At 46.0% G+C, this 27,592-nt stretch overlaps 2 long non-coding RNA genes across 2 annotated transcripts; both read left to right on the top strand.

The window, feature by feature from the left end:
* The first annotated feature begins 8,846 nt into the window (after positions 1 to 8,846).
* LOC129136993 (uncharacterized) lies at positions 8,847 to 26,852 on the top strand. The gene is made up of 4 exons (XR_008539059.2): positions 8,847 to 8,942; positions 13,792 to 14,152; positions 24,645 to 25,867; positions 26,378 to 26,852. It is a non-coding gene; the product is annotated as an uncharacterized LOC129136993 (long non-coding RNA).
* On the top strand, positions 19,100 to 21,391 carry LOC107968214 (uncharacterized). Its single transcript, XR_001709255.2, has 2 exons — positions 19,100 to 19,187; positions 20,700 to 21,391. It is a non-coding gene; the product is annotated as an uncharacterized LOC107968214 (long non-coding RNA).
* Positions 26,853 to 27,592: the final 740 nt, after the last annotated feature.

Genomic DNA, 27,592 nt, shown 5'->3' with positions numbered 1-27,592 from the left:
CATCTTGAGCAGACAGCCATGCTGTACCAATAACTTAAGCTTCAGACAAGTATCGTAATGGAACCAAATGAATCAAGACTAATGATAGGCATAATTTTTATGATTATTTTATGCGATGATTCTATATAATTAGATATACAGAATAAGCAATTCATGAAGATTGATAGTGAATATTTTTATGTAGCTAAACCACCGTAAACGTTTTTCTTCCTTTCCTATTAATTTACCAAGATTTGTAAATCAGCATCTATTGATAGTTTACTGGTGCCACGAATTCTTTAACCTTCACTCACTTTAGTCTCTTTACTCTTGGTTAGGGTAAGGACCCTATGATGGATGGGGTAAGGACCCTGTGATGGATAGTGGGTTCTGAAGCACCTATTCTTCTTGCTGTAGGGTCCTTTCCAATTCAAGTTCTCCCCAGTACCATTGTGGTCTAGGTTCGGTTTCCTACCACCACAACCAGCAGGGGGAGACATGCGCCCTTAAATCCTACATTTAGGTACTTGCGAATGTTTCTTTTTTTTCCCATCTACTTCTTGAAATTGTAACCTGCCTATCCGTGTGAGGATTTGAGTTTTTAACCCTGCCTAGGATACCATGAAGAGTCAACCATGGGCCGAGTTTTATTTGAAGATATTTTAAGTGTATTATGTTATACAATTTAAAATATTTATAAACGATTGTTTAATAATTGTTGAATTTAAAATTAAAGTCATTTAAAAATATTTAAAAGTGGGCCAGGCGCAGTGGCTCACACCTGTAATCCCAGCACTTTGGGAGGCCAAGGCGGGCAGATCACTAGGTCAGGAGTTCAAGACCAGCCTGGCCAACGTGGTGAAACCCCGTCTCTACTGAAAATACAAAAATTAGCTGGGCATGGTGGCATGCGCCTTTAATCCCAGCCACTCAGGGGGCTGAGGCAGGAGAATTGCTTGAATCCAGGAGGCGGAGGCTGCAGTGAGCTGAAATTGTGCCACTGCACTCCAGCCTGGGTGACAGAGTGAGACTCCATCTCAAAAAAAAAAAAAAAAAAAAAAAAAATTAAAAGGAATTAAAATAGTGTAATAGGAGACGGTGAAAGTCAGTGATCTAGTTTCAAATTCCAGCTCCTATCAATATCATTTTACAAAAGAAGGGTCATTTTGATATCTTTTCCGTATATACAGGAGGGAAGATAGGACATAACCTCACAATTTAAAAATAGAATAATTTCGGGTGTATGAAAAACTTAAAGCTTTAGTCTTATTTTTCCAGTTTGGCTGAAGACTGGTGAAAACATCACCACAAGGACTGGCAACAGTTCTTGGACTGGTGTTTGGGAACCATTGATTTCATTTTCCTGAACCTCAGTTTGGCCGTCTGTAAAATAGTTATCCTCTAGTTTGAATCTAGCATCTAGCATTATTGGTGCTGATCACTTCATAAGTCTTTAAATAGGATTTGATGGAGTGGTAAGTGTGTCTCATGGGTCAGTGAGAGAAGAGAGGGGCTCCAGCCTGTGTGGGCAGGGGGATCTACAGGTGCCAGATGGCAGAGGCAGAGGCCAGTGATAGTGGGACGTATGACCTTTTTTCCCTTAGCAGTCAGGTAACAAAGCCCTCACCAGCCAGACTGGTTCTTGGCTCATATTTTAGGGAAGTATTTGGCAGAGCAGGTACACTAAAAGGGTAATATTCAGGTTATGGTCAGGCTGTTCATATACAGGTGAAGGTTTTGATTTTAGAGGCAGTGTAAACCCTTCCCACATAGCCCTCTGTCTTCTTGCTGATACTTGAAATTCCTTTAAGGAATTGCTTGACACCAAGATACTCTAGAACCCAAGACAAATTCTTCCATAACAACACGTAGTGCTTATTATTTGCCAGATGCTGTCCTAAGTGATTTGCCTACATTTATTCATTTAATCCTCCCACTGTCTATGAGATGGGTGTAGTATCATTATTTTCTTTTTACAGAGCAGGAGGCTCAGATATGGAGGCCCACGTCACTTGCCAAGGTCACCAGTGGTAAGTGGTAGAGCCAGGATTTGAATTCCAGAGTCCTTGCCACTTTTCTTGACAGCCTCCATGTTAAAGTGGAAATGGGTAATATCTCAGCTTTTCCTGCTATGCTAAGGAGGAGGCCAGTGGGGAGCTAGAAGCACTATGGGGAATAAAAATAAAATCTTAAGCCCTTCAGCCAACTGGAATGACCCCCTCTTGGCCAAGCAGTCCCCAGAGAAACCCTGAAAACTGAATGTCTGGCTGTGATGGGGAGAGAGGTCAGACACGCCTTAGTATGCCCCTTCCTTATTAATCTTTAACCAGAATTATTTCCTAAAGAGTAGGCAGAAACCAGCTTTAGAAAACAAGAAATGGACAACCCATTCCTTTATCCCCATTAGCCAGTCACCTGAGGTAGTGACTACACTCCCCCACCCTCTTTACAGTTTCAAAGTGACAGCTTGCCAGTTTCACAAAGCATCCCTTCCTAAAAACTGACCACCATTGCTGGACTAGTTTTGGCTGACTCATGGAGGATGTGCAGCAAGGATTTTTGTGTCCTCTGCTTCACCTTTTGATGTCAGAGTAAAACTGCCTTTGCAAAGATTATGTGGGTAAGAGAAGTCTAGCATGGCTGACTCCATCTTGGTTTTGCCTCATAGGCTGGCTGTCCTCACTCATTCCTGGGTGTAGGCCAAGCTAACCATGGGAGGCATTTAGTTTATAATTTAACTTTGAAGCAAGAATGATAATAGGCCCTCCATGAAACTAACCCCCTCTTTGCTAGAAGGGGGTTACTGAAACCACTTTTGTGAAAGTAATGAAAAGGGACCGAAACCACTTGGTAAAAGTAATGAAAAACCACAAGATTGGGATTATGGGATGGACCTGAATTCTGCTAAAATGTAGGTATAATTAAATGATAACAAGCCATGGCCGGGCGTGGTGACTCATGCCTGTAATCCCAGCACTTTGGGAGGCCGAGGTGGGCAGATCACCTGAGGTCGGGAGTTCGAGACCAGCCTGACCAAATGGAGAAACCCTGTCTCTAATAAAACTACAAAAATTAGCCGGGCATGGTGGCGCATGCCTGTGATCCCAGCTACTCAGGAGGCTGAGGCAGGAAAATCACTTGAACCCAGGAGGCGGAGGTTGCGATGAGCTGAGATAGCGCCATTGCACTCCAGCCTGGGCAACAAGAGCGAAACTCAGTTTCAAAAAGAAAATAAAAATAAAAATGATAACCAGCCATTGTTTCAGAAGTCACAAAATTTGTAACTTCCCCAAATGCTCCTATAGGTAATCACTATTTTAGAACCTAAGATTGGTCTTTTGAGATGTTTTTCAGACTTTTGCATTCTGGCAACTCATTGACTTCAATCGGATCTGTGACTCAGGAATCAACCAGTCCTGTGGGCCCCCTACCCAGAACTCAGCACACAAGGACTAATTTTCCACACCCCTGTGATTTCTGCCCCAACCAGTCAGCAGCACCCATTCCCTAGCCCCCTGCCCACCAAATTATCCATAATATTATTGCCTCCCAGTTCTCAGGAAAACTGATTTGAGTAATAAACTCCCATCTTCTGCTTAGCTAACCCTGCAATAATTAAACTCTTTCTCTACTGCAATACTGCTGTCTCAGTGAATTGGTTTTATCTGTGCAGTAGGTAAGAAGAACCTGTTGGGCAGTTACAAGAGGGCCAAAAACTCTACTCTTGGACCATGCTAACACCACTACTTTTTTTGAATATGGGACTCAGGAAGAAATGTGAAGCTCAATTGCATATATGGTTGTTTCTCCTTTCATAAATATTCATGATTCCTGTAGCTGACTGAATATTATATATTTGGCCATGCAGCTAAGCATAAATTTCTGTTTGCTTTAGCCTTCCCTTGAAGTGATTGCTCTTAGCTTCTTCTGAAGGTTACACTTCCCAGCCTGTGGGCCTGCAGGCTGCAACCTTTTATGAGAAATAAAGCTCTCCCTTCCAGATTTATGAACTTCGTGATTCTTTAGTTGACAATTAGGTACAGGCACTTGTGTGGAAAGGAGGATGCCACGAATGGGGGCTGGGCACTGTAAAAGCATACTACAGAAAATGCCTCCAGCTGGTCATCTTTTTCTCTGTACATCATAGAGATAATTGAGGTGTGTGTGTGAGTGTGTGTGTGTGTATGTGTGTGTGTGTTGTATGTTGATTTCAACCCACATACCTGCCCAAACTATTCAGAAGCTGCCTTGTACCTGTTAGACCCTCATCCTGAATCTTTTTAGTGGAAAGACTTTTAAAGTATTTCTCCCAAAAGAGCATAAGGAACTTCACCCTAAAATATGGCTCCTAGATATAATGAGTATTTTGAGTTAAAAGCCCTTAGAGATCAACAGATGTTGGAAAAGACTTTTCCCTTATCTACATAAAGATTGGATGGACCCTACAAGGAGAACAATTGTTTCCCAGCCCCCGCCCCTTATTATCTATTTTCTTTTCGTTTATTTTTTGAGACATTGTCTTGCTCTGCCACCCCGGCTGGAGAGCAGTGGCACGATCTCAGCTCACTGCAACCTCTGCCTCCTGGGTTCAAGCAATTCTTCTGCCTCAGCCTCCCAAGTAGCTGATATTACAGGTGTGTGTCGCCACATCCAGCTAATTTTTGTTTTTTGTATTTTTAGTAAAGACGGGGTTTTACCATGTTGGTCAGGCTGATCTTGAACTCCTGACCTCAAATGATTACCTACCTCAGCCTCCCAAAGTGCTAGGATTACAAGCATGAGCCACCTTGAATTTTTTTTTTTTTTTTTTTGAGACAGAGTTTCACTCTGCCACTTAGGCTGGAGTGCAGTGATGTGATCTTGGCTCACTGCAACCTCCATCTTCCTGGGTTCAAGCAATTCTCATGCCTCAGCCCCCTGAGTAGCTGGGATTACAGGCATGCACCACCACACCTAGCTAATTTTTGTATTTTTAGTAGAGACGGGGTTTCATCATATTGGCCAGCCTAGTCTCGATCTCCTGGCCTCAAGAGATCTGCCTGCCTCAGCCTCCCAAAGTGCTGGGATTACAGGCATGAGCCACCGTGCCTGGCTTCCTCCTCTTATTATCTATTGCAGAAAAGACCAAGAATGTAACCACACCTGAACAGACTCTTTCACAAGATGATGTCTCTCTTGCAGACTCACTCAGACAACCATTTAGAAATTAATCTCTGTTCCTCAATCCATTCATTCTCCCTAGCAACCATTTATTGCCAATCAACAAAATTACCTGTATTCCCTATCTCCCCCCTCCACCTGAAATAAGGCTATATGGACCCCATTGGGCAGTGGGGTAAGCACTCTGTGGTTCTCCCTGTTTGCACATTAATACATTTGTACGCCCTTTCTCTAATCTTCTTTTGTGAGCTGATTTTTTTGGCAAACTTTCAGAGGTCGAAGGGGAAGGTTTCTCTTTGCCCCTATACTCCTTCCCCAACTAAATACGAAGTCGTCTATTTATTGAGATGAGAGTCTCTTTGTCACCCAGGCTGGAGTGCAGTGGCATGACCTGGGCAACAGTGCAGCCTTGACCTGGGCTCAAGCAATCCTCCTGCCTCAGCCTTGCAAGTAGCTGGGACTACAGGTGCATGCTGCCACACCCAGCTAATTATTTTTTAAAGATGGGGCCCTCCTATGTTGCCTAGGCTAGTCTTGAATTCCTGGCCTCAAATGATCCTCTCGCCTTAACCTCCCAAGTAGCTGGGATTACAGGCACAAACTACCATGCCCGGCTTTGAAGTCTTTGATTTAAACTCACACCTTCTCTCTCTCTAGGCCACCCAGGAAGCTGTTCACTTGCCCCTTTGTGTGGAAGCATTTGATTTTTGGCTTGGAGGTTTGCCTTGGCTTCATATCTTGCCTCATAGGTTTACCTCCCTTCTGTCAACAGCCTTTGGATCCCAGTTGAGTTCACCAGCATGGGATTAACAAAAGACAGGGAACACAGACCACCACAGCAGAAAGCCCAATGGAATTGGAGCTCTTTAGTGGAACTTGTTGCTTCAGTAATAGGAAGCTGACTACAAAGACCAAGATTAGGAATAGCCTCCATATAGAAATTATTTACAAAAATTGAGCACTTTGTGTCTTGTAGCTTGATCTAGACTGGCTTGTTTTGTAATTTCTTGCGTACTTCTCTGTCTCCCTCACTGGAGTCTAAACTCCTTAAGGGCTGGGATTATATCTAATGGTTTTCTCCCACAAAGTAAATTCTGCATAGTAGATGTTCAACTAACTTGCTATCAGTGGGACCCGAACTTCCTGAACATTTAACAGTGGGCTCACATATCACTGAAAGGACTCCGGAGAAGGAAAAGACACCATGAAGGAGGGGAGTGAGTAGCTTCCATGGGCACAGGTGCACAGAAGCTCGTCCCTCTTCTTTTGTCAGTTCCCTGACATGCTGTACTCTCTGCCACCTCCAGGCCTTTTGCACACACCTGCGTATGGCCACTGGGGAAAGGAGGAATGAAAGTAACTGTGACTCCCATAGGTTTTGCTCTACACTTGTCATTCTAGCAAAGAAATCCCAGAGCCTGCATTGTTCCTCCCACCCCTCTGAGTCATTGGAGGGTCTTTTCCATTCTGAAATTTACTCAAGAATGCTCTTGAATCCTCCTCCTTTATGTTTGATTTGGCTCATGGCTGACTGTATTTGGAATTCCATGAAGAATCTTATAAAACCTAGTAGTCAGTAGAGATATAGTGGCTGTACTTTGCAGACCGAGATATACCCAAGAATGTCATATGCCAGTACTCCTCTCTCCAGCCCCAGGGAGTCTGGATGGGCCTTTGTCAAGTTTCACTTCACAGGATTGGCCAGCTGGGCTTGTTTAAGTCAGCACCAAAACAGGTTAAACAGGCTCCATATGTTGGGTTGAAGCCACGCCCAGTTGTTCGTCAGAACTACCTGGTTGATTTTATCTCGATTCAGAATCTGCTTTCTTCACAGCCAATTGCCTGATCGCAGAGTCTAAGGTCTCAAAATTAAATCTGAAACAGGAGACTGAAAAGCAAGCAGTCAATTTGCAAAGACTTAAATATGATATTGGGGTGGGGATGGGGCATGTTGAGACTCAGAAAACAACACCCCAAACGGAAGGCCTCAGAAAGCAGCCTCAAAAGCAAAAGTTTTTCTCTGACCTTCTCCTGCCCTCCTGTCTCTCTATCCCATTCTTTCCCCAGGCCAGCCATAGAAACTAGAATCCCTCTTCCCCAAGGCAGGTCAGAGAAACAGAACCCCTTTTCTCCAAACCATAAAACCTAAAAATAATTTTCCTTCCACCTTGCTGTGTAAAAACTGTCCATAAAGAAATTACCTGACTACCTTGTTTGACTGTAGCTCATAAGAGCCCCCATTCCAGAGAGGGTCCTGCCCCATACCTAGAAGGAAGGAGTGCAGGCTCAGAGAGGCTGAGAAGAATCTAGACAAACAAGCCTTGCTGGGTTTCCCCACTCAGTCTGGTAGCATTTGATCACAGCCTTTTTTGTCCAATCATATTTCTGCCTGGCTGTCCATACTTTCTTGGACCTAAGCACAAAAATGAACAATTTTCCCTGTATCTTTGGGTCATCTTTCTGAAGTCTCCTGTGTACACATGTTAAATAAATTCGTGTGCCTTCTCTCCAATTAATCTGCCCCTTGTCAGAGATTTTCAGCAAACCTCCTGAGGATGATGGGGATGTTTTCCCTTGGCCCCTACAGGCATATATTCTTTTTTTTTTTTTAAATCTGTGTGTGTGGGGAGGTCCTTTTGAAAATTCAAATGAAAAAGATGAGTCCCCTTACACTTCCAAATTTGCAGTGGAATTTAAATTTATTTATTTATTTATTTTGAGACAGGGTCTCACTCTGTGGCCCAGGCTGAGTGCAGTGGTGCAGTCTTGGCTCACTGCAACCTCTGCCTCCCAGGCTTAGGTGATCCTCTCACCTCAGCCTCCCAAGTACCTGGGACCACAGGCTCATGCCGCCATGCCTGGCTAACTTTTTTTTTTTTTTTATAGAGGCGGGGTTTTGCCATGTTACCCAGGCTGGTCTCGAACTCCTGAGCTCAAGCGATCAATCCTCCCTGGGCTCCCAAAGTGCTGAGATTACAGGTGTGAGTCACTGCACTTGGCCTGCTCTCTTTTTCTTGCTTAACATCAGAGTAGCTTTCACACATTTTTAAATTCATTCTCCAACATTGTGTTTTTAGCCTAAAGACAGTGATGTCAATACCTACAGTTGAGTGGAGTCGTTACAAGGCAGCTTATGTGTCTAAAGGGTCTTGGAAATCCTGTGCAAACAAATGAGCATTTTCCTCAGGTATGAAAAAGGGTGATTTGTTCACCCAGAACTTGGGGTTTCTTTAAGATGTTGAGTATCCTTTTTAAGATTTAAAAGGCTGCTTTTTTCTAGTAAAGTCTCGTCCCAGCTGGCATCACGGGACACGCTGATCTGGAGCTATTATTGAATTGATGGCCATTCCCATGCAGAACGATGGTATGTTTGGCCTCCTGCTTTGTGGACAAGTATAATGGGAAAACCCACAGGATTTACCCACAAGGTAAATCCAAGAAAATTCACTGCAATGTCTTGTGCTAATAGTTTAATGAAATTCTCCCTCCAGCAATTTCTGACAGGGCATGGGGATTTTCTCCGGTGTCACCATACTTCAGCAGGAGTGACTGTGTCATCCAGGTGCAGGTATTCTTGGTTGTCCTTTACCTGTTGTCTCTTCTTGTCACACATAGCTAAGAAAGCAGATGACAGGTTCATCTCTATTACATGGGGAATTACCAAGTGGTTGCCTAGCAACTCACACAGCACAGTCAACATGGTCTCTGTTGTGGAATGTAGAGTGGTTAGCTTTCTTTTCAAGAATGTATTTCCATACTTCTTTTGGGTTTCTAGAAAAGAAGGTACATTTCCTGGATTTGAGGTTAGTAAAATGGACTTTTGTATTGCTTTTCCCAGTATTTATTCTATAGTAGGCCATTATTGTAACAAACGACAATTATCTGATCAAAGCATTAATACAGCAATTGTTTCACTTACATTCAATTCAGTAAGCATCTTCTATGTGCCATATACCCTACTAGATACTGTAAGGTATTATAAGGATGCACAAGTGTGGTCCCTGGTCTCAGGGAACCTAAAATTTAGCGTAGATGGTTATATGTTTAATAGATGTGTATAACTCACTTGTTTATGCATGCGAAACACATAGCTATATATGTATGTAAAATAAAGGTATCTTTATTTGGAAGAGTTCCTTTGTGTTTGATCAAAGGAATTTTTGCTTGTATTTAGATTACTGCCTTCATAGCTTACAGCTGCAATCAGTTCAAAAAGCTGTAATCAAAAATTGTAATCACTTTTAAGACATAGCTCCTATTGGAATCTAAGTAATTAGCAGCTCTTAAACAGCTCTTGTTGGAATATGCCTCTGCCGCTGCTGATGTTATCAGACAGGATGGTGCTGCTTAGTGTCTGCACTGCAGTCTTTCTGCATAATTGCTGCTGTGGCGTTCACAGCTCCCTGCTTCTATTTCACACATTCCAGTTTAAAAGAAGCCCCTTGTCTTTCTTTGTCTACTTTGTAACCATGCAGCTGCCTCTCTCCCCTTGAAGAGGGACTTTGGCATGTCCCAAATCTTGCGTTAGGGAATCCTTTGATTACTTCAGCTAACTTCTTTTCCACTGGAAAGACAGTTGCTAGACAGAGCCTGGGACTTGACTAGTCCCTTTCCCGTGAATTGACTCATCTGGTGAATTGTGGCATCTTCATCCTCAGGAAGGTGCCAGGACGTGGAGTGAAGTAAGTGTCCCTTGATGCAGCTGGTGCCTATTCGTTAGATTCTCCCTCCTGAGTGAACTGTACTGAGACTCCACTAAGGAAAGAGGAAGCTTTTGTGGATAGTTGTGCCACAGCCCCAGAATTCTCTTCCACCATTTTGGCTAGCGCTCTTTAGTTTCTCCGCTTGCCTTCCCAGTCCCTGTGCAGGGCCTGCCCCTTGATCGTTTTCTCCGCCGTCCAGTTCCCTTAGATCCCTTGAGAAATCATTTGGACCTCTTGCCTTCACACAGAGCCCCTGACCTTTGCTTCCCAATACAATGTCAGCTAGAAGGAAGAGGACAAAGGGTAGAAGGGGACTGTGTGAGACCAAACATTGTACAGACGTTTTCCTTAAGCTTCCTCATTTCATCCTCATAACCACTTCTCCCTAACTCTTCACAGCCCCATTCCACACATGAAGCTCAGAAAAGTGCTACACAGATTGCTCTAATGAGTACTGCCACAGTCTCCTGTCTCAAGTCAGTTTTTCACTTACGATCAAGCTAACCAACATTTACTGTGTACTGTGTCCCTCCCAAGGGTTAGGAGCACAGTAAAGCATATATGAGGCCCAGTCTCTTCTCTTAAGGAGTTCCCAGAATGGTTTTATAAGTGCTATAAGAAAGATTTGGGAACACAAATAGGAGATCAGTTAGTTTAGGTAAAGGATGGGAGATCAGGAAGAGACACTTAGCCATTTAGATCTGGAAGGTTGGCTAACAAGAGAGGGCTCTCTATTTACCTTTAAAAATGGGCCTAGGGCTGGGTGCAGTGGCTCACGCCTGTAATCCCAGCACTTTGGGAGGCTGAGGCGGGCGGATCACCTGAGGTCAGGAGTTCGAGAACAGCCTGGCCAACATGATGAAACCCCGTCACTAATAAAAATACAAAAAAAAAAAAAAAAAAAGGCCGGGCGTGGTGGCTCACGCCTGTAATCCCAGCACTTTGGGAGGCTGAGGCAGGTGGATCACAAGGTCAGGTGTTCAAGACCAGCCTGGCCAACATAGTGAAACCCCGTCTCTACTAAAAAAATAAAAATAAAAATAAATAATTAGCTGGGCGTGGTAGCAGGCGCCTGTAATCCCAGTTACTTGGGAGGCTGAGGCAGGAGAATTGCTTGAACCTGGAAGGTGGAGGTTGCAGTGAGCTGAGATCGCACCACTGCACTCCAGCCCGGGCAACAGCGTGAGATTCCATCTCAAAAAAAAAAAGTAGCTGGGTGCAGTGGCGCACACCTGCAGTCCCAGCTACTCGGGAGGCTGAGGCAGGAGAATCGCTTGAACCCAGGAGCGGGAGGTTGCAGTGAGCCGAGATTGCGCCACTGCAGTCCAGCCTGGGTGACAGAGTGAGACTCTGTCTCAAAAAAAAAAAGAAAAAAAAAAGGCCTAGAAAAAGCTGGGTGTTGGCCAGGCATGGTGGCACACGCCTGTAATCTCAACACTTTGGGATGCCGAGGCAGGCGAATCACCTGAGGTCAGGAGTTCAAGACCAGCCTGGCCAACATGGTGAAAGCCCATCTCTACTAAAAAATACAAAAATTAGTTGGGTGTGGTTGCAGCCGCCTATAATCCCAGCTACTTGGGAGGCTGAGGCAGGAGAATCGCTTGAACCCGGGAGGCGAAGGTTGCAGTGAGCTGAGATCACGCCATTGCACTCCGGCATGGGCAAGAGAGCAAGACTTTGTCAAAAAAAAAAAGAAAAAAAGGAAGAAGGGAAGGAAGGAAGGAAGGAAGGAGGGAAGCAAGGAAAAGCTGGATGCAGTGGTGAATGCCTGTAGTCTGAGACCAGGCTGGGCAACATAGCAAGACCTCATCTCTAAAAATAATAATAAATAAAATAAAAATTAATGATGGACCCAGAGCAGAGATCTGTTGCCCTTTGATGTTGGGAAATCCTTTATTGCTTGAATCTAAATCCTTTATGCTGCAGTTTACACCGTATTTCCTCTCGTTTCAACTTCAGTTAAAATAGCGAAAATCTGGCCTGATACCCTAGTCACTCAGAGGTTTTTTAGCAAGTCATATCTGGCTCACTACCCTAGCATAGAAAAGAAACTATTTTCCTCTCACCCCAAAACCCTGCAGCTAGACTTTTCTAGCTGCTGCACTACGAACAGTTTCTAAGAGATTCCTCCCACTAGAGCCTTCCCTAGAAGGGTGGAGGTGGGCAGGGCAATCAGCGAATCGGGCGGCCTGCCCCAGATAACTGCACTTGGAAAGAGTCTGCATTGTAAGCATTTCTCATGGTGTCTTCACTGAAGACAGAATTTTTGAAGTTAAATGACATATGAAAGACAGGAATAAAGTACAGTGTCTCACAACATCCCGTACGAGATTTTTACCAGCCTATGGGTCATATTAACCAAGGAGGTCATATTGACATCCAGACCTAAATTTCATTAGCTCTGGTCTCCTACTGAAGGTCTATAGAACTTGCTAGCCATCCCCTCGCCCTGCTAACTCACCCTCAGTTATTTCTGGGAGACCCCCGAACTATCTCCCATAGGTTCATAGGCAAATCCACTCTGTTCTTCCCCTTCAGCCTCCCCATTCCTGGTCTGCTATTCACAAGCTCTTTAAAAGGGGGTACCTCATCAGTGTCTGTGGCCTCCATAAGAACATTGTTCTTGCAGTGGTCACTCCTGTTGCCCTGCTGGGAACAGCATTCTCTCCCTTCTCTCCTGGGGCCACTCTAAGCCAGCAGGTCACCAAAGTGGAGGGTGGGATAGGGCAGCAGGGACCTCTCACAGACTGGCTGCACTTCGTTATGTGTGTTGTGAAGCAAAGCTGCATATATCTTTAGTTGCACAAAGCCTCACACAGTTACTCCTCTTTCCATTTATCGCCCCTCACGCTTCCCTCACAGGGGCTGGAAATGAGTCTCTCAAGCCATCATGGAAGATAACAGCTCATCAATACCTTCCAGTACACTTATCTTTCTTCCCAGAGAGCTCTGAACCCAAACAAAACAACTCCCACAAAACCAAACAAATAAAACTCAAAACCCTCTTCAATTCAAGATAGCAAAACTATGTCAATTGATGCAAATACTTAACAATACTTGGGTGGACAGAAATGAGAAGGTTGGTGATGTTTTGTACACTCCATCCCATAATTCATAAAACCCAGGAATAGTGGGGGTTTCTCATATAACTTGAAAAGGAAGTCAACTTATTTGCATAAGAAACATAATGCATGAAAGCTCCCATCTCATTGGCAATCTGTGAGAACGCAATCCTGGGAGAAATCTGCAATGGTTGTAGTCCAAAATTTAACAGTGCTTTGTCAAATGGACTTCTTGCTATACAAGAATTTTCTCTGTAGGCTCTAAGAAACATCCACTGCACCCTACTCCAAAATAAACACACAGAAATTAAACTCTTTCAATCCAGATAACACAAAAGACAAAGATAGAAATGGGATTGCCCTAAAAGTAGACTTCACAGTATGGTGGACAGAGCTCAGGATGTGGCATTAAAGGTCTTAGTCAAATCCAGGCCCTGCCACTTACAAGCTGGAATCCCCTGAGAAAGTCCCTTTCCCACCAGGCACGGTGGCTCAAGCCTGTAATCCCAGCACTTTGGGAGGCCAAGGCAGGTGGATCACGAGGTCAGGAGTTCGAGACCAGCCTGACCAACATGGCGAAACCCCATCTCTACTAAAAATACAAAAATTAGCCAGGCATGGTGGCACATGCCTGTAATCCCAGCTACTCAGGAAGCTGAGGCAGGAGAATCGCTTGAACCCGGGAGGCGGAGGTTGCAGTGAGCTGAGATCGCACCACTGCACTCCAGCTTGGTTGACAGAGCGAGACTTCCTCTCAAAACAACAACAACACAAACAAAAAAAAACCTGTAGAAACTTGCTTCTGTGGTCTAAGTATATTCTTAGTTTAAAACCAAAGTGTTTTGTTACTACTGCTATTTGTTTAAACATCCCTGTTTCAACATTAGCTTTAGCCACAGAGAGTATCTGGGACCAGAAACACAGGATCTCTATTAAAAGAACACGAAACGTCACTTCCACACGACCTGCAATTTCTAGAATGGAGAGAAAGCTTCAGTAAACATTCAGTAATAGCATGCAACAAAGGCAAGTAAAGGCTGTAATAGAACACTGGCATGGTGTTCTTAAAAGAATAATATTATTTGTCCTGTATTTAGCCAACATAAAGATGTATTGCTCTTGTTTTCTCATGGTGGGAGATATGAAGTTATGAAGAGATAGTTACTGGATCAAAATAGGAAGAAATGATGCCTGGCAGCTAGAAAAAAATATTCATGTGCATTGATTACACAATAAACAAGTAAATACGTAAGTAGCTCTTCTTTACCCATTATTCTAAATCTTCAGTGATAAATCACTATACTTCACAAGGATCTATGAATTTTGCAATGTATTAATTTTAAATTAATTTATTTATTTTTTATTTTCATTTATTTATTTTTTTGAGACAGAGTCTCGCTCTGTTGCCCAGGCTGGAGTGCCATGGTGTGACCTCGACTCACCGCAACCTCTGCCTCCTGGAGTGGATTCTCGTGCCTCAGCCTCTCAAGTAGCTGGGACTGCAGGCACACACCACTACGGCTGGCTAATTTTTTGTATTTTTAGCAGAGATGGGGTTTTGCCATGTTGCCCAACTGGTCTCAAACTCCTGGGCTCAAGTGATCCACCCACCTCGGCCTCCCAAAGTACTGGGATTAGAGGTATGAGCCACCACACCGGGCCTAATTTGTTTATTTTTATTATTTTTATTTTTTTGAGACAGGGTCTTGCTCTGATGCCCAGGCTGGAGTGCAGTGGTATGAACATGGCTTACTGCATCCTCAAACTCCTGGGCTCAAACAATCCTTCTGCCTCAGCCCCCCAAAGTGCTAGGATTAATTTGTTTATATAGACAGGAGGAGTTCCAGAAAAAACATTTTCCTGGGGTCTGACGTACCTTAAGGGACCCTTGACCACTACCTGGCCAACAGTGCCATGGATTTCAAAGATATTAGAATACATTAAAAACATGGATCTTAGAATAGATGTAATGCAACATTTAGTCTCTCAGAAAAGGCAAATTTATTTCTTTCTCACTTGAGGTATTCATTGCAGATTGGCAGGATACTCTGCTCCACACGGTCATTCAGGGATCCAGGTTCTTTGCATTTTCCTGTCATCTCTTAGGGCATCATTTTTACTAGCATGGCAAAGCTAGGTCTCAGGCAAGATCATGTTCTGGTTCAAGGGAAGGGGAAAGAGTAAGGATGAGACATGCCCACTATCTTTTTTTTTTTTTTGAGTCTCACTCTATCACCCAGGCTGGAGTGCAGTGGCATGATCTCAGCTCACTGCAACCTCTGCCTCCTGGGTTCAAGCAATTCTCATGTCTCAGCCTGCCGCATTCCCACTATCTTAAGGCCTAGGTGTAATCGTCTCTTCTGCCCATATAGTGCAAACTTAGTCATGTGGTCACACCTAACTGCAAGGTGTCCCCCAAGTGACTACTCACTCCAGGGCTGGGACTCACATGTACTACGATTTGAACTGCAAGGAAAATTGGGAAATGCTATCTCCAGCTGAGCAACTATGGACCCAACTACATATATGTTACTATGAAAAAAGGGGAGGAAAAATCTTGGTGAAACTCTGGCAGTCTCCATTTTAGAGATCCATCTGAATGAACCATCTCAGATGCTAGTTTATCTTAGAGACACCTGAAAGAGTTCTTGTTTGTCACCTGGAGGTTGATTTGGACAATCATGGCACAGGTATTATACTACCACTCGGCAGAGTCTTCTTTAAACTTTTAGCTCTCACCTTAATCAATTTAAGAGTAAGCTTCTTTTTGGTATAAAGACTTTGGTAGGTCAGGTGTGGTGGCTCACACCTATAATCCTAGCACTTCAGGAGGCCGAGGTGGGCAGATCACTTGAACTCAGGAGTTCGCGATCAGCCTGGGCAACATGGTGAGACTCCATCTCTACTAAAAATACAAATAGTAGCTGGGTGTGGTGGTGCACACTTATAATTCTAGCTACTCTGGAGGCTGAAGAGGGAGGATTCTTTGAGCCTAGGAGGTTGAGGCTGCAGTGAGCTGAGATCTCACACTACACTCCAGCCTGAGCGACAGAGTGAGACCCTGTCTCAAAGAAAAAAAAAAAAAAAAAAAGAAAAGAAAAGAAAAAAAGACTGTGGTAGCTATGTATTGCTTTTTGTCATCAAGAATCCTTTCACCTGTCTCCCAGTGGTAGTATGCTACTTTCCTCTTGGGAACCCCACTTCCCCATTCTTGATGTCCCACAGACAGAGTTGACTCCACTCCCAGATCCAGAAGTGGTTATGTGACTACAACCTGGCCACTTAGGCCATCACATTCCCCAGCCATGGTGTCTTGCTTGATGATGGATTCATGTTCAAGTCAGAGCCAGTTCAGTGGAATGAGACTTTTGCTGGGACTGCAAAAAGAAAAGCACTTCACGTTTTTTCCTCACAAGTCTCAGGCATAGGAAGAGGTGGGACTGGATTGCTGGCAGCCATCTTATCCCAACAAGAAAACGCTATGGAGAAGAGCAGCATCGGGGGATAAAGATAAAGCCAAGTCTTGGTGATATTGTTTGAATCCCTGGATCAAGCTTGGCCTGAACCAGCACAATGCCTAATCCCTGGTCTGCTTAGTTATATGAAACAGCATCCCAATTTAAAGTCATTTAGAGGTGAATTTTCTGTCACTTACTGCAACCGAGAGAGTAATAACTGATGCGAAGGCCACATAGACTTGGCCTTTTTTTTTTTTTTCCTGAAGTATAAATTCCCTTAGCATCTGTGTGGCCCAGCACTACACTCTGGATCTCCTTAGCTGTCTGGTCACTGAATGGGGACTGCTACTTGGCCGTGATTCTCAACCAGGGGTAATTTTGCCCCCAAGGGACAGTTTTGTCATGGAGTTGGGGGAGGCGCTACTGGCATCTTGTGGATAGAGGCCAGGGATATTCCAAAACATCCTACAATGTACAGGGCAGCCCCGACAACGAAGAATAATCCAGCCCAAACTGTCATTAGTGCTCTGTAGATGGTTTTGGCTGCTATAACAAAATACCTTAGACTGGGTAATTTATAAACAATGGAAATTTATCATTCACAGTTCTGGAGACTGGAAAGTCCAAGGTCAAGGCGCCAGCAGATTCAGTGTCTTGTGAGGGCTCATTCCTCATACATGGTGCCTCCTCTGTGTCCTTGCATGGCAGAAGGGGTCAACAAGCTCCTTCAGGCCTCTTTTATAAAAGTCTTAATCCCATTCATGAGGGGAGAGCCCTCAGGACCTAATCATGTGGCAGGCAGATTGTCTGAGGTCAGGAGTTCGAGACCAGCCTGGCCAACGTGGAGAAACTCTGTCTCTACTAAAAAAAAAAAAAAAAAAAAGTAGCCTGCTGTGGTAGTGCACACCTGTAGTCCCGACTACTCGGGAGGCTGAGGCAGGAGAATTGCTTGAACCTGGGAGGTGGAAGTTGCAATAAGCCGAGATCACACCATTGCACTCCAGCCTGGATGACAGAGCAAGGCTCTGTCTCAAAAAATAAATAAATAGGCCGGGCGTGGTGGCTCACGCCTGTAATCCCAGCACTCTGGGAGGCCGAGGCGGGTGGATCAAGAGGTCAGGAGATGGAGACTATCCTGGCTAACACGGTGAAACCCCGCCTCTACTAAAAATACAAAAAATTAGCCAGGCGCCGTGGCAGGCACCTGTAGTCCCAGCTACTCGGGAGGCTGGGCAGGAGAATGGTGTGAACCCGGGAAGCAGAACTTGCAGTGAGCCGAGATCTTGCCACTGCACTCTGTCTGCCTGGGCGACAGAGCGATACTCTGTCTCAAAACAAAAAAAAAACAAAAACAAAATAAATAAACAAACAAATAAATAAATAAATAAATAAAGAGTGTTAGGAGCCTTCTCTCCTGTAAACTGTGAACAACTAAGCTTGTTTAGGTCCTGAAATGTCACTGTCATTGTCAGCATGATAAATGCTTTGTGCTGTAATAATACAGAGAAACAGGATGTCTATTCCCCAAAGCCTCTGTGATGGAGAAGGTGGGCTTTCCAGAGGCTCTGACTGTGGAATGTGTCTAGAATCCTCTGCATGTTTTCCAGGTTCACCTCCACACCCTCATCTCTGCTCAGCCGGGTCCTTGCTAGGAGCAGGAACCTGCCTGGTGGGTCTCTGATCGCAGCCCCATGCTCTGCAGACCCCGGACTCTCCGCAGCCCCAGCTCCTGCCTCGTCCTGGTGTCTTCTACCAAGGGGCACCCTTCTTTAAAAAGTTGGACTCTTTTTTTTTTTTTTTGAGATAGGTTCTTGCTCTATCACCCAGGCTGGAGTGCAATAGTGCAATCACAGCTCACTGCTGCCTCCACTGCCTGGGCTTAAGTAATCCTCCTGCCTCAGCCTCCTGAGTAGCAGGGACCACAGACGCACACCAACACTCCAAGCTAATTTTTAAAAATTATTTGTAGGGATGAGGTCTCGCTATGTTGCCCAGGCTGGTCTCAAGCTCCTGGCCTCAAGGGATCCTCCTGCCTTAGCCTCCCAAAGTGCTGGGATTACAGGAGTGAGCCACTATGCCCGGCCCAAGACTGACTCTTAAAAAAGGACAGAGCTAGTCCCAAGCTTGTGCAAGGACAGTGAGAGAGGGGAGACTCAGAAGTAGCCAATTTTTCCCCCAGTAATTAATAAGACATTTAAAGGACTTATCAGGTCACCACAGCTCCATCATCCCTGGGGAATTGTTTGGTTTAGCAGAACTGTTCCCACCCTGCCCCCCTTTGCTTTCTTCTTTCCTTGGCCAGACCCCTCCCCCAACTTAGTTGACGTTGCACAAAGCTTTCAAAAAAACAAGTTTTGTTCCCAGGTCAGCTATATCCTCCCAGGAAGTTTCCCCATCCCAGGGTGAAGTCAGGCCAACACAGGGTGAAGAGTTAGGAGGTCAGGGGCGGGGGAGGGGCGGGTGTTTTGCACGGGACAAGGAGTTCTTTTTTGTTGTTGTTATTCTTTGCGTCATTTCCAGAGAGATAGGAAGGAAAACATAGTAAACATTCTTCAATTCTGCACAAAAGCCGAGAAGGGATTTTCTTCAGGAACCTCCTTGTGGCTCTGCCATGGCGGGGAGGGTTGGGGGTAAGAAATATAAGACCCAATTCCCTGTGGAGGCGGGGATTCGGTGAAACCAATCCCTTGAATGTGGGATGGAACCAACATGTAACTCAATTTGCTTTGGCTCTCACTGTGCATTTGAGCTAAAGCAAGGGAAGCATTTCCCCTTCCCCTGGCTGAAAGCTCAGCTGACCCCGAGGCTCTTCTGGTCATGCTTAGGTATGTGCATTTTATGTCACGAAATCCAATATCGACTTAGAGATTTAAAGCAGCCACCCAAAGATATTAAATGACTCTTGCATTTTTCTTCAAAGAGAAATCTTCTTCCTCCTGCCCTAGTTAAGGCCTTAGTTGGGGGCTGCCAGCTGCCAGGGACTAGGCATGGTGGGCTTTTGTCTATTCTCTCCCGAATACCCCTCTCCCCACTTGCTGGTTGCTTTCAGAGTCTAAGTGGAGGTGGTGGGTGAGGATGCAGGGAAGCGGATGGGGAGCAGGGGAATAGGGCAGTTTTTACTTGACTGTATGATTGCCAGCTCTCTGGGTGTGGCAGATGGTGAAAGCTCTTTCTGGAGGGTTCCCTGTGTTCTTCGGAAGTTCCCATCTCAGCCAGGCGCGGTGGCTCACACCTATAATCCCAGCACTTTGGAAGGCGGAGGCGGGCAGATCACTGGAGCCCAGGAGTACTAGACCAGCCCGAGCAACATGGCTAAACCTCATCTCTACCAAAAATACAAAAAGTATCTGGGGGTGGTGCTGCACGCCTGTAGTCCCAGCTACTTGGGAGGCTGAGGCAGGAGGATTGCTTGAACCCACGAGGTAGAGGTTGCTGTGAGCCGAGTTTGGGCCACTGGACTCCAGCTTGGGCAACAGAGTGAGACCCTGTCTTAAAAAAAAAAAAAAAAAAAAAGAAGTTCCCATCTCTAAGGTTTTCTCCTGAAGTTCCCTGTTCTGCACCTCCATTTCAGGTACAGCTATGACTCCATCTTCAACCCCTAGAAATCCAGCATCCTCTTCCAACTTCTTTCTGCTGACATCCCTTTGCCCTTCTCAGAGGCCCTACAGGACTTAAAATGACCCCCACCGTGGCCCTCTCTCCTGCCATGGTCCATCTGATCCACATGTGGCCCATGGGAAGAACTCACACAGCCCCTTCACTCATCCTAATGCAGTCCCTCCTGGCACAGTCCCATGGGGGCCCACAGCTCCAAGTGGCTGCATGGAAGCCCCCATCACTAGACTTGAGTTGAAGAAAGTAGGGCCCCTAACTCCTTGGTGGGGTAGCTTACAGCATGGCTTTGCCCTTTCTGGAAGTTTCTATTTCCAAACTCTCCCCATTCTCCACACTCTATATTGTTGGTAGGCTGAGGGCCCTGAGTGCTATGCAACTGGTTCCCCATTATTTCCTTTGTAAATACTACATATGGGAGTCTGTCTCATGTTCAGTTTGCTATCTGATGATATTGTGGTAGCCTGCTTCCACAATGGCCCCTCATTGTCCCCATCTCCTGGTATTCACATCATTGTGTCTCCTCCCTCCGTGAACAGGGCCGACCCTTGTAGCCATTTGCTATTGCAGAGCTGATGGCATGCATCTTCTAAGGCTAGGTCATTGTTGTGTGTTTAATGATGTCCCCCAGAAGATATGTTGCAGCCCTAACCCCCAGGGCCTATAAATGTGACCTTTTCTGGAAATAGTCTTCACAGTTGTAATCAAGGGTTGTTCTTGACTAGAGTGGGCCCTACATCCAATGACTGGTGTTCTCATAAGGAGAGAGAGACAAAGAGTAGACAGACACAAGGGAGAAGGCCGTGTGAAGATGGAGGCAGAGATTGGAATGATACAGCCACAAGCCAAGAAACATCTGCGGCCGTCAGAAGTTGGAAGAGGCAAGGAATGATTTATTCTTTCCCACTCATTGTTTCACCAATGAGCACCTTCCATGTGCCACCGTTCTGACCGTGCTGACAACGTGGTTTCAGACTTCTGGCCCCCAGAACTGTGAAAGAGTAAATTTCTGTTAAGTTATCTTGCTTGTGGTACTTTGTTACAGCAGCCCTGTGGATCTAATATAGTCATAAGAGACATTGTGACCTCCTCCCTGCTCTCTTGAACCACTCATTCTGGGAGAAGTCAGCTGCCATGTCATGAAGCTACTCAGGGAGGTCTATGGAGAGGTCCACATGGCAAGGAACTGAGGCCTCCTGCCAGTAGCCAGCACCATCTTGCTGGCCATGTGAGCATGCCATCTTAGAAGCAGATCATACGGCCCCAGTCAAGCCTTCAAATGACTGCATCCCTACTTGACATTTTGACTGTAACCTCATGAGAAACCCTAAGCCAGAACACCAGCTAAGCCACTCCCCAATTCCTCATCAAGAGAAACTGAGATAATAAATGTTTATTATTGTTTTAAGCTACTAAATTTTGAGGTAATCTGTTATGTAGCAATAGATAACTAATATTGATATCTGTCATATTGGGGCCTCAGTGTAACTTGGAACAGAAAGAGTTCCATATTATAATTCTTAAACATTACTTGGAATGGTTAGGGGCCCCAGTGCTATTCTCTCTGGGGATATTTCCAGCAATGGGCCCCACAGCCATTTATAGTGAGTTGTCCCACTTACTCTTTCACCAGTGAGCACTTTCCATGTGTCAGATGCCATATTAGAGACTGGGGCTATAGAAATGAACAGTCTTTTGGGAGGCCGAGGCAGGTGGATCACCTGAGGTCAAGAGTTTGAGACCAGTCTGACCAACATGGAGAAACCCCGTCTCTACAAAAAAAAAAAAAAAAAAAAAAAAAAAAAAAAAATTAGCTGGGTGTGGTGGTGCATGCCTGTAATCCCAGCTACTTGGGAGGCTGAGGCAGGAGAATCACTTGAACCTGAGAGGCGGAGGTTGTGGTAAGCCAAGATTACACCATTGCACTCCAGCCTGGGCAACAAGAGTGAAATTCCATCTCAAAAAAAGAAAAAAAAGAAATGAACAGCCCTGTTCTTAATCACTTAACCAGTGGTCATTATGGTCTCTGCTAGTAGAGCACTATGGGCAAGAAGGACAGCACTGCTTTGCAGGGAAGGGAAAAGAGAGACATCACTGAGGCACTGAAGAGGAGAAGCATTCAGTGGTATGACCCTGAAGAGACAAGAAGAGGACCAAGTTCAAGAGTCTGCAAGAACAGTGGGAGGTAGAGCTGGAACTAGAATCCAGACACCCCACTTCTAGTCTTGAATTTGTTCTTCCTGAACTACACAGAGGCGGCTCATGGTACCAGGGTCTCTAAAGATACCTGGAGGCATGAACTTGAATCCTGCTGGGATACTACTCTTTGAATAATAATTTCTCTATGGAAAGGCAGGGTACAAAGTCTTGGAATCTTGTTTCTGCTCTGCCATCTTAGCTAAATAACTCCCTTTGGAGATCCTTTGAACCCTGATAGATCAGCAAGCCCCCTCTGAAACATCATAAGCCTCAGGGCAAGAAGGCTGGCCTTCTCCTCCATCTGAATCCCAGCCCTTCTTTTTTTGAGATGGAGTTTTGCTCTTGTTGCCCAGGCTGGAGTGCAATGGCGCGATCTCGGCTCACCGCAACCTCTGCCTCCTGGGTTCTAGCGATTCTCCTGCCTCAGCCTCCCGAGTAACTGGGATTACAGGCATGCAAAACCATGCCCTGCTAATTTTGTATTTTAAGTAGAGACAGGGTTTCTCCATGTTGGAAAGGCTGGTCTTGAACTCTCGACTTCAGGTGATCCGCCCGCCTCTAGCCCTTCTTAGTAGTGGTGTTTTCTAAACAGGTTAGATCAGAATTTGACACCTACTGAAATCTCCAGGCTGGCTCCTCCCAAGGTCAAATTGCACATCTTGCCAATGAGAACAGCCTTCACTTCTTGAGCATCTACTCAGCAGCAAGTGATTTCTCTAATCTTCACAACACCCTCTCAAGGCAAGGGATCATGGGCCACACTTGGCAATCTAGGAAAGTGAAGTTCAAGAACAAGCCCCAGGACACACAGCTAGTGACAGCGAGGCACAGAGCTGGGATTCCAACCCAGGCCTGTCTAACCCTAAAGCTCCTCCTATCCACCTCCTCCTTGCTGCCACAGAAGGTGACTCAGAGGTACTCAGTCTGGAGAATTCAAGCCAGTATCCCAGGAAGTGGAATTTTCTCCAGTGTTCTAGGAAGGAGGGATTACCATGGCATGGGGTGGGCCAGGTAGACACAAGAGGCAGTGAAGGTGCATAAAGTGGTGATTAAAGAGAATGGAGTCTACTGTGGTTTGGATATGGTTGCGTCAACCTGAACTCATGTTGAAATTTGACCCTCAGTGTGGTGGTGGTGGGAGGTGGGGCCTAGTGGGAGGTGTCTGGGTCGTGGGGGCAGATCTCTCATGAAGGGCTTAGTGCCATTCTCACAGTGGAGAGTGAGTTTTCACCCTGGCAAGACTGGATTCTTGTAGGAATGGATTTGTTCCCAAGACAGTGGGTTGTTATGAAGCCAGGAGGCCCCTTGGGTTTTCCTTCTTTGCAAGTGTCCACTCTCCCTTTGACCTTCTGTATGTCGCAGCCCTCACCAGAGGCTGAGCAGATGCTGAGGCCATGCTTCTTGATTCTCCCAGCCAACAGATCTGTAAGCTGAATAAACCTCTCTTCTTTATAAATTACCCCGTCTCAGGTATCCTGTTATGGCAACACAAAATGGACTAAGACAGGCGGGTGACAGATTGCCCAGGTTTGAAACATAGCTTTTCCTTGTGCACCACATCTCAGGTTCTTCATCTGAAAACTGGGGATAAGAACATGTACCTCCTTGGGTTTGGGGGAAGATTAAATGAGACAATGCATGTGAAATTCATGGCAAGGGTAAACTGCCCATTACATCTTTCTGCTATTAACATTGCTATTGACATTACTTTCCCTCCATGGTCACTAGACTCTTGTATCAGGCCAGTATTTGAAGACAGACAAATTTAAACGAAATAGATGTAACTTGGAGGATGATGGCAGAGAAATCTGTGGCTTGACGGTTTTTTTTTTTTTTTTTTTTGAGACAGAGTCTTGCACTGTTGCCCAGGCTGGAGTGCGGTAGCATGATCTCAGCTCACTGCAACCTCCGCCTCCCGGGTTCAAGCGATTCTCCTTCCTCAACCTCCCTAGTAGCTGGGATTACAGGTGCCCGCTACCACGCCTGCTAATTTTTTGTATTTTTTTTTTTTTTTTTTTTTTTTGAGACGGAGTCTCGCTCTGTCGCCCAGGCTGGAGTGCAGTGGCGCGATCTCGGCTCACTGCAAGCTCTGCCTCCCGGGTTCACGCCATTCTCCTGCCTCAGCCTCCCGAGTAGCTGGGACTACAGGCGCCCGCTACCACGCCCGGCTAATTTTTTGTATTTTTAGTAGAGACGGGGTTTCACCGTGTTAGCCAGGATGGTCTCGAACTCCTGACCTCGTGATCCACCCATTTCGGCCTCCCAAAGTGCTGGGATTACAGGCGTGAGCCACCGCGCCTGGCCTTGAAGGTTGTTTTTCTAATTTTTTTTTTTCCAGCTCTAAGACAGCTCCCTGTGTAAGATGATGAGTGTGATTAATTGCAATCAGCTTCTCTCCATGTAATGAGGGAAGCTGGATGTCATCCTCTGGCTTCTGTCCAAGCTGATGCAGTTACCTATTGTGTCCACAGGATGTCACTATCAATCACGCTTCGACTGAGTACAGCCAAACCAGGATACTCAGGGACTTGGAATCTGTTACCAGACTTTTATTTAGTACAGACACAGCGCCAGGGGGCTGAGCATTCTTCAGCAACACCCTTTGGACCCCTTTCTACACCATCATGCTGTATGAACAGAAGGGTTGGGGACATGAAGGAGCAGCTCAGCTAAGGTGACCCAGATGGTTGGGCTCAGAGCTGGAAGAACACCGTGGTCTCCTGACTCCCAATTCCTGCATCTGTCCTGCTTGTAAGAGGCTTGCCAAGAACAGGAGCTTTTGTTTGTAGGTCTCTAGGGATGGCCACCGCAGGGAGTGTGATTTGAAGATGGGGTCGGCGTGACGTTACAGGCCCCCTTTAGGCTCTGCTGGGTTGCAGGCCAGCTCTCTGGGCTGCCTTTCTGATGGCTGCTATTTTAAAGGCAGATAGGATGAAGTTAGCAACAACTTATATCATTAAACTAGCAAGGGCTCAGGAGGGGCAGCCCCCTTCTGGGAATGTGCCTAGCTCCTGCTCCAGAATGGAGGAGTTTCTGTGGCTCTAGGAGAGCTGGCCTTCTATGGAGTCTGAGCAATGTACCGCACGGGGAGGAGAAGACGCTGCCAGAAGATACCAGTGTCTCTATCCAGAGACGTTTCCAGGACACCACGTTAAACAGCAGAGACACTAGAAGCCAAGGCACCCATGGTCTGGTGTGGATGTGTGCCTCCTGTGCCTCAGTGGCATCATCTGTACCATGGGAGGTGTGTAATGAGGGGTGAGATCACGTCTGTGAGGGCACGTACGTAGTAGATGCCCAGGAAGTGCCAGTCCCCATCTCCTTCCCAGTTTCTTCAAAGCCTTCTGGAAGGCACTGGCATAGCCCAGTCCTGAGGCACTGCTTTTTCTTTCATGGATGATCAGGAGCTTCTGTGATTTCTTCCCCCTCACTCTTCATTTTGCCAAGATGTTGCCCATAGTAACCTCAGCAGTGGAGCGAGGATTCTGCACTGTTCCACTGCCCTGGGGCTGCACATCCACGTGAGCGGGGCCGACCCGTCCCAGAGCGCTTTGCCCTCAGAAGGCAGCATCACCTGCAGGAGCAATGCCATGGACAGCTCTGGCTTGTCCTCCAGGGCCCTGGCATGGTCAGTGAGAAAATGCCTCTGGGGCATGGGCTTCTCCCGTCAGTCAAGTTCAGAAGGCTTCCTGGGGTAGGTAGAGATGCTCCCTACCCAACTGAGTTATTGAAATGATAGGAGGGAGAAGGGAAGGTCTGGGCATGTGGCACTGTGATTTTTTTTCTTTCTTCTTCTTTTTTTTTTTTTTTTGGAGACTCATTGGGGTAGAAATGAGGACAGGAAGAAGTACAATCTGTCTGGGATTGGTTTATTTTTATTGCTTTTTAAAATCATGTGACTAATTGGTGTTCATTGAAAAAGAGAAAACAAAAATAAGCCAAGAGAAGACAGCAAAAATAATCTGTTAACATCTTGGCAAATATCCTTTTTCTCTGCATAGAAACAGAGAATACTTTTGTTTCACTTATAAAATGTTTCTTAATGTACACAGCTTTATAACCTGCTTTTTGCTTAATGGGACAATATACTAGGACATGTTTTCAGGCCAACAGATAAATATACTTCACTTGCATTGATGCTATTGGCTCCATGGTGTTCTGGTGGTTGGTAATTTACCCTGTCATTCTGTCTCCCTTTACTCAGTGGCAAAAATGACCTGGGCACCTGCACCTGGGCCTGGGCTGGACATCAGTCCTTGGCAGATGGGGAAGGTTGGCGACCAGCAAGGCACAGAATAAGGACACACGGTCCCAGCAGACCCTTGGGATGACCTTGACCACTTGGACCTTGGAGAGAGAGTGGAGAGGAGAAGAACAGAGGGCAAAGCCACATGGAAGGGAGGGTGCAGGTGGCTGGTGGCTGGAACTCCTAGAGGCTGAGCAGTGGGGGTTGCAGGAGAGAACTGGCTCCTTCTAGACAGGGGAATATCGTGGTTAGGGTTCTGGGATCAGATTCAATCTGGGCTCTGTCACCTACTAGCTGGGGAACAAATAATTGCGCCTTGGATCATCACCTATAAAACTAATAATAGCTACTAATCAGATTGATGTAAGTGCCAGGATTAAATGAGAGAGTCTACAAGCTATAAAAAGTGCTATGTGGCAGCTGCCTTTAAACTTATTCTTAACATTGGCTTTGTTATTATTGTTGCTGCATTTCCAGGTAACGCAGAAGGGCTTCTCTCTTCCCTAGCCCATCCCTCTGCCTCATTTCTCTCACATTGCTGCTTCTCCTCTTTCTCTTCCTTTTCAACCCTGCAAGAGCCTTGGCTTCGGGAGCAGTGGCAGGAGGGAGGGAAGAGGAGGCTGCAGCCGCTACAGCCTCGTGCCACATGAGGGCAGCAAGGCCCTCTGAAATGTGGGCCTGCCTCTCCCACCGCACCTTCTGGCGGGTGCAATGGCCCAGAAGAAAGAAATCCATACCCACCTGGGCCCAGGTAGGGGGGCACTGCCCAGAGGGGTCCCACGGTCCCCAGCCTGGGTCAGCCAGGCCCTGGCAGCCAGAGTGGGTGACTGTTACGACAGGTCCCAGGAAGGCAGGGTGCCCCAGAGTGGGGCTAGGTCTGCTCAAGAGGGAGTTGGAGAATCTGGAGAAGGGTGGGAAGGAGGTGTGAGAGTCCTCCGGGAACCTACAAGCCTCCAGGTGCCATGAGAGATGGTCCTGGAAAATTGGCCAGCCGAACTTGGTCTTTGGGACAACCCAGAAGAGAGAATTAAGTGGGAGTCAGTATAGCACAGTGGCTCAGCACATGGGCTCTGGGGGCTGGCTGGACCTGGCGTCCACTAGTGGCTCTGGCGCTTACCAGCTGTGTGGCCTGGATCAATTCACTTAACCTCTCTGAGCCTCCATTTCCTCACC

Source organism: Pan troglodytes, chromosome 15, assembly GCF_028858775.2.
Source record: "Pan troglodytes isolate AG18354 chromosome 15, NHGRI_mPanTro3-v2.0_pri, whole genome shotgun sequence".
NCBI lineage: Eukaryota > Metazoa > Chordata > Mammalia > Primates > Hominidae > Pan > Pan troglodytes.
This window is presented reverse-complemented; position numbering and strand designations above follow the sequence as displayed.